A 7,725-nucleotide genomic window follows, 5' to 3' on the forward strand; every position below is an offset into this window, starting at 1 on the left:
TTGGACATAGAGATGCATACTCATTATATCTTCACATCTGAATATGATAGGCTCTGTTCTCTCTGTCACTATACATTCCCTTGAATGAGAAGACATGGAACAAAGTCAACAAGGAATATGAAGTTAAAACAAAAAATGTACAGCACCATGGAGTCAAAAAATGTGCCACTGAATAACCAGAACATGGGTGAAGACATGAAAAAAGAAAACACAAAAGCCTCTTGGGTAAAATGATGCCACTATATGATCCATGAGCCAGCAATGAATTTGATAAGAGAAAAAAACTGGGAGAGATGAAAATAATTTTAAAAACCATCAAAACAGAGAGGATACAGAATAGCAGTATGGAAAGGGTTATTGATCTTAAGTTTGCATGAAGGCTGCCTTATAAGAGAGAGAACATATGGTGGTTGTCCTTTTGGGATTGACTTGTTTCACTGAGCACAATGGTCTGTAGTTGGGACCATCCAGTTGCAAATGGTAGAATATTCATTCTTTTTAACGGCTTAGAATTGGGCTTAAATTTTTTTTTTAAAATATTAAATCATCTTCATAACTTACCATGTTGCTTATGCAACACTGTATTTGAACCTTCAATTTTTTTTTCATTTTGAAGTTATTATTTGTCTTATAGAGATTATGCCTAAACATTTACATTGTTAAAGTTTTTTTGCTAAGTCTCCTTTTGTTTAAAATTAACATATTTATGGATGTGTAGGAAGTTTTACTGACTATGAATTTCATTTCAACATGGAAAATAGAAATTGTATTCAATGCTTTATAATGAAGAGAGCATTGCGTCTAGAAAGTTGTAAGAGTGACTTGATATTCTGGCTTGGTGATATACCAGGAACTCCATCCCGAGTCACCACATGGGTGGCAGGGACCCAACCCAGCTACTTTCTTTTTTATTTAATTTCTAATTTTCTTTTTTTTTTATTGTTTACCTAGTTGAGGGATGAACACCCATGTGAGCCTCTGATCAGGGTGGGAAGGTTCAGGTTCAGGCATTGAGGAGAGTGGGTAAGACAAATGTTTCCTTTTTTTTCTTCTCCTGTGTCTACAGGGGAGAAGGGCAAGAGGATCACTCCTTTTTGTCAGACTACAACAGTACTTGGTGATGGGGGAGATGATCATTTGGTGGGGTCAAGGAGACCCCATTGTGGGAGAGTATTCCAAGGTGTTACTTGAGTGATTTTGGTAGTTCTGAAAAGTTGTTGGTTTCAGTGCACCAGGGTTGAGAAAATCTTTTTAAGATCTACTGGTTGACAAACTCTTCAGTGCATCCATAGACCCAGGAACATGTTGCACAGCTTGGCCAGGAAATTGTCCAGTTGTTTCTGTTTTCCCTTTTCTGACCAGGCATTTGAGGTCCTCTGCTAGCTTAGGTAAGCTGGCCATTATGTCCTCTGTATGCATTCTGGCATGGTGTCCACTGCATAGGCGTCAGCACCTGAGGAGTCCCAGTCCTGATATATGCATGCCCAGGTCTGACCACACATTCTGTGATGTTCCATGTGGCCAGGGTCTGAGTCCAGCAGTCTAATCAGGGAGTCCCCCATGAAACCTAAGGTGGGGTGAGCTCAGACTTGATTCTGGTGTGCACCAGCCAGTATACATGCTGGTGGATATAGCTGCCTCATCAGCTCGGACCCAGCTCTGTATTTCATGCGTATTAAGGCTCAGCCCAGCCAGCCTGCCATAGACCAGATCCTGAAGTATAGCAGTGTGTGAAACGGTCTAGTTGGGGCAATTCTGAGTAACCTGCACCAGGCCCACCCCACAGCCTCATTTTTGCATATGGCACCATCTGGTGTAGCCCAGCCCATATCCCATCCAGCTTTCATGGGCACCCATGTGTGCTGTGGCTTAGCTCAGTGCAGTATGGCCCTCAGGTGTGCTGATAGGTGCCACCACCTTGTCCAGCCTGGTCCACCCCAGCTCTGGTTCTCTGACAGGTTGTAGGTTCAACCTAGCCTAGCCAAACAGTGCCCACAGTTCCCCTACCAGGCATACTTCAAGCTCCAGATCTTGAAGCACTTGCACCCAGCCTTTTACATGCCAACTGGTGCTGCAGCCTAGCATGCCCGTTCTGGCTGTCATGCACACCAGAGGGTGCAATATCCTTTCCCCACCTGGCCCACCCCCAGTCCCAGCTGTCACAATCACCAGTGGAAGCAGTATCCAACAAGGGAGTCCTTGAAGTTCTCCAACCAGGCCTACTCCCAGCCCCAGGTTTTGCATGTGCCAGTGGATGCTGTGGCCTAATCTGAGATGGTCTGTCCCTGGGCTTGACATTTGCCATCAGGTGCTACAGCCTGGCTTAACCTGGCCCAGCCCCAGTCTCAGCTCTCCCAGTGGGGTGAGGCAGCCTGGCTGAGCGTGGCCCACCCCCAGTCCCAGCTCTGATGCTCTCCAGTTGATCCCATTAGACCTGTTCCCAGCCACAGGTCTTGCATGGGCCAGTGGGTGCTGTGACCAGTTTGAGATAGTCTGCTTGCGGTCTTGACATTTTCCAGCAGGTGCAGCAGTCTGGCCTACTTTACTGAGTGGGTGATTCCCAGAAGTACATATTAGCAGGAAGCAGGATCAAAAGTGCTGTCAAGCCTGGGGACTCTGAAGGAAATGTGGGCATTCCAAGCAGCAACTGAAGCTGTGTGCTAATTGCCTGCCCCCCAGGTCAGCATTTTATGTGGACATATTTAATGTTAGAGTCCAAACTATTGTGTTTTTTTAATGTAATTCCATAATGTTGGGCCCACATATTCCCCACAGAATTCACCCCCAGACCTGGTTGGTGTCATGGTTTAGCATAATGTGACCCATCCCCTTATCCGACACTCACTGTCAGATACTGAGATCTAGCCCTGCCAGACAGGTCCCCAGTCATAGATTTCATGTGCACTGGCGTGTGGTGGTCAGCAGTGTTCCATGGTATCAAGCCTAGCTCAGGTTTCCCATGTGGGCTGGTGCATCAGTCTGACCCTTAAAGATCTTTAGGTCTTTCCCCTCAAATCCACCAGGTCTCATTCCCCTTGCTTTCTTGCAAGTACAGTGGCCTTGTCATTGGAAGTCCCTCAGGATCCATTCCTCATCTGCACGATACTCCCAGGATGGTCCTTCCTACCCCATATCCCTTTGGTCCTTTCTCTAATCAAACCACAAGCCTTGTGCCTAGCCCAGTCTTCAGAAATCCAGTGGGTGGTGTGGTGGTCCTATATTCTGCCATCCACCAGGGTCCCAAGCTCTGGTCATATGTGCTGGCCTGGTGCCTTACCCCTCCACACACCCAAGTTCCAGACCCATTGCGGTTTCCAGGCCTGGTCCGCCAGCTCACCAGAGCAGCATGCTAACCTGGGGCTTTCCTCTCTGCTCTCCCCACCTCACCATGACCAGACACATAAGGAAATCCCCAGGTTCTCTCCCCCTGCCTAGTGGTGAGCTCCCAGTTACCCAAATGCCCACCGGTGTTACGCCATTAACCTTCCCCTAACCCAAGCCTGCAGCCTTGGTCCCCTCACCGCCTTCTGGTGGGCTGGGAGCATGGCAACAGGATGACACCTTCCCCTGGTGTGCCTAAAATGTTTTTAAAAACTTCTAACTTCTGTGTGGTTAATGTATTTCACGTATTTCAAATATGTGGTTTTAAGAACATGGTATGGTCCCCCTTTACCTTCTCTCATCTATTCTTCCTCCTTTCTTACTTTTCTTTTAATTTTTTTTTCCATGCACTTTAAGTGGACAGCTTATATTGCGGAAAGAAACCTCGAAGACCTAAAGAAAGAAAACATTTCTGATAGGCAAAAGTGAGTATCTTGGTGTTAACATTTAAAACATATTTTGTTTTGTTACTTTCTTAACTATGTAATTCTGTCATAAGGATTTGTAACAGGTTTTCCAGTGAATCTGGCCTATTTCATTGTGAATTATCTACTAGTTATTTTTCCACTTGAAATACTTAGCTACCGAAATATGACTTGGAAGAAACTTTTGTCACATATTTGTATAGAATTTTGCTTTTCACTCTTTGTTAATGATTTGGTCCTAAGTCAGCAGCTTGTGTAGGATCACTAATTCAGAAGCCACACTTTGCCACCTATGTAATGTTATCTGCTCACTTGTCAAATAACTCCTTTTCAGGGATGCCTCTCTGCACGTGGGACCTGAAGTGGCACTATGTCACATACCACTCTCCTTCATGCCACCTTAGAGCCCAGGCTGAAGAGAAACTCACAATCTTGCAAGAGATGCAGCACAGACATGTAGGAAAAATGTAGGATTGTCAAGCCAGAGTTGCCGGAGTCAGAAAGATGGAATGTGAACGGACGAAGCTCTGACACAGTTATGCTTCCAAGTAACAGCATCTTTTGATGACTCATATTATCTCAAGAACAATCACATTATGAAGACTATCATATTATCTCAAGTCCTAGTTTTGCTATATGAAGATTGCAGCCCAAACCAGCAGAACCTGGAACCAAGTCTGGAACACTTAAGTACCTCATTGCGGGGAGGCGAGCAAGACCAACCCTTGGAAGATGGAGCCATGGGCAGCCAGCATCTGTGGGTGCTGGGGGAACTGGCCAAGCCCTTCTGGCCCTGAAGTGGCAGGCAAGACAGTTTGGGTATGGGGAGGCTGGCAAGCTGGCTCTGGATAGGATGGTGATAAGGCTGTGGGCACAGGTGGCACAGGCAGAGCCAGCCTGGCTATGGAAGGCCTGCAAACTGGAGGCGCCAGCCCAGTCAACGTGGCCCTGGAGCAGCCAGCTGCCAGGTGGTGGCTGTGGGCCCTGGCTGAGCCTGCCTGGCACTGATGGTTGGCAGGCAAGCTAGGACTCAGGAGGTGCTACCAAAGCCAGCCTAGCCCTGAACAGTGGGTGTGGTGGCAGGCAAGCAGGCTAGGTGAGCTGGGGAGCCTGGGCTTACGAGCCTGGTCCTGTGGACAAGGGTTATTGTGCTGTGAGCAAAGGGGGCACCAGCTGAACTGGCTTGTCGCCAGAGTGGGAAAGGTGCTGTGGAATGGATGTGCAAGGTGTGCAGTGGACCTGGTGCTGGAGGAGCAGGCCAGTAAATTGCCTGCTGGGGCTGCTGGGTCACTGGGCTAGCCCACCCGATCCTGGAGCAGCTGGCAGGATGGCAGGGTGGAGAGGTAGGAGTGCGGAGGGGAGGGGGCCCGGGAGAGTTGGGTTTGCCATGAAATGGATGATGACAGTGCTGTGGGTGCAGGGATACCAGTGGAGCCAGCTTGGCAATGAAGCAGGTAGTGGGTGGGCTTGGGACACAGGGTGATCTGACCTCTTAGGCTTGACCTTGGAGCAGTCAGCAGTTGGCTTGGGGGCTGGGCTCTCTCGTCGAGCACCCCCTGGCCCTGGAGCATACTGCATACATGCTAAACATGCTTATGGCACTAGGTGAACTTCCTGCAAGTCACTGGAGCAGTGGGTGGGAGAGTGGCATGGGCGAGCTAGAGTCATGGTGGGAAACAGCTGAGCCTGCCTGGCCCTGTAGCAGCTTACAGGCAAGCTGGGAAAGAGAGGGGTGTTCTGTGGGATGGATGGAGGGAGGCAGGTGCACCAGCCAATGTGGAATGGTCCTCAAGCAGCTGGGGGTGGTAGTGGGACAGGTGGACATCAGGAGCTTGGTAAGCATCGGCAGAGCCCACCTGTTCTTGGAGCAGCTCATGGCACAACTGCGTGGGTAGGCTAAAGGCATAGAGGTTTCCAGTCCAGTTGTCCTGTGCCTGGCTGCCTAGAATATAAGAAGCATGGTAGTCCCTGAGGGAGTGAGCCTGGTCCCGAAGTGCCAGGAGGAATGACAGAACATGCAAGCCTTGGGCCCATAGTCTCTGACAATATGGGTCAGATGCTAGAGCAGCAGGTGGCAGTGCTGCCTGCTGAGGGAGATGGTCACTGGGTGATCCCATCCTGCCCTGAGGCAGTGGATGGGCAGTGGGGCTGGCAGGCTAGGGTTCACGCGTAGTGGAGGGCAGCAGGACCTGACCCTGAAACAACAAATGGGACAGTACGCAAACCTGCTTTGTGTGGACAGGCTTCAGTGGAGCTGGCCTTGAGGTGTTGCAATGAACAGGTGGGCTGGGGATGTGATGGGTGCTGCCCTAGCCGGCATGGCTCTGCAGCAACAAGTGGGGTGGCAGGGTGGACATGGTGGCAGGATGGGCATGCTGGATGTGGCTGTGTGCTAGCCAGCTGGTGTGGCCCTGGAGTGGATGGCAGGTATCTGTAGACAAGGGGTGGGGTGGGGAGGGTTGCTGATGGAAAAGCATGCCTTACCCAAGAGCAGCAGGGGCCAGCAGCCTGAGGTGCATGGGGCGTCAGACAAGTTTGGCTGACCATAGAGGGGCTGGTAGGCAGGCTGGGAACATGGGAGGTCACATATGAACCATTTTTTTTTATGTTGCTGAAACAGGTAAGCGTGGCAGTGAGGTGGGCATGCTCTGTGCCGGGGGATTCAGATCCTAGGGACTGGTGCTACAGATTGCTGTCATATGGGCCTAGTCCTAGAGCAGTGGGCAGCCAGGCAGCCTGCTGAGGGAGATGGTGGGTGGCTGAGTCTATGTGTACCTGGAACAGTTGATGGGGAAGTGGTGTGGGTAGGCTAGAGTTCAGGTGGCATGCTGGGACCTGGAGGGGTGTCAGCCAGCTAGCCTGGCTCCAGAGTGGACGGTAGACAGGCTTGGGATACCAGAGGGTGGGTAGAACCTTCTGAGCCTGCCTTGTCCCAGAGCACCCTGCAGCGCAGGCAGGCAGGATCTAAGAATATTAGACACGCCAGCTGTGCCTGCCTGGGCTTGGAGCAGCCTTTGGGTTAGAAGTGCAGGGATCTGGTCCTCAGGTAGTTGGTGTGGAGCAGTGCGGTGTCCTAGAGGCCCAGTGGTCACTGGCCACCAGTCTGTGCAAGAGCGTTACAGCGCAGAGGGCCCAGTGTCAGTGAGCCTGGCCCTGGAGTACCAAGCTGAGTGACAGGGTGTGCCAACTGGGGCCACAGGGTCGCTGGCAGAATGGGCTGGCTCTGAGTAGCAGACAGCTGAGTGGTCTGCTGAGGGAGTAGGATCGGTGGCTGAGCCCCACTGGCTCTGGAGCACTGCATGGGATGGCAAGGCTTCTGTGTCAGGGGTGGGCCTGGTGATGGCAAATAGAACCTGTCACTGGAGACGGCAAATAGAACCTTTCACTGGAGACCAGTGCAATGGCTAGCGGGCCTGCTTTGTGTGTGGAAGTTGTTGGCAGAGCTGGCCTGGCCCTGGAACAGCGTGTGGGGTGGGATGTCTGTTTTAATGACACACAGGGTGTTGGCTGAGCCCAACTGGCCATGTTGTGGTAGACAGTGCCCAAGCTGGTGTGGCCCTGCAGCAGCGAGTGGGCTGATGGGGTGGGCATGTTGGATGTGCAGGCACACTTGCTGAGCAGGCATGGCCTTGGATCAGGTGGTGGATGATGGGCAACTATGGGCATGGACACTGTTGGAGCCTGGCTGGGCATGGAGTGGCTGGTAGATGGGCTGAGGGTGTGAAGGTCACACCTGAGTCATTCTGGTGCTGGAACAGCAGGCAGGTCATCTGGGTGGGCATGCTCTGGGCTGGGGAATTCAGTTCATGTGGGCTGGTGCCACAGGTTGCCTCCAAGTGTACCTGGCTTGTCAACAAGAAGGGTGTGCTGGATCTGCTTGGGTGCTGGCTCAGCTGGCATGGTCCGGGAGCAGGCAGAG

This window comes from Ochotona princeps, chromosome 14 (genome assembly GCF_030435755.1).
Source record: "Ochotona princeps isolate mOchPri1 chromosome 14, mOchPri1.hap1, whole genome shotgun sequence".
Lineage (NCBI taxonomy): Eukaryota > Metazoa > Chordata > Mammalia > Lagomorpha > Ochotonidae > Ochotona > Ochotona princeps.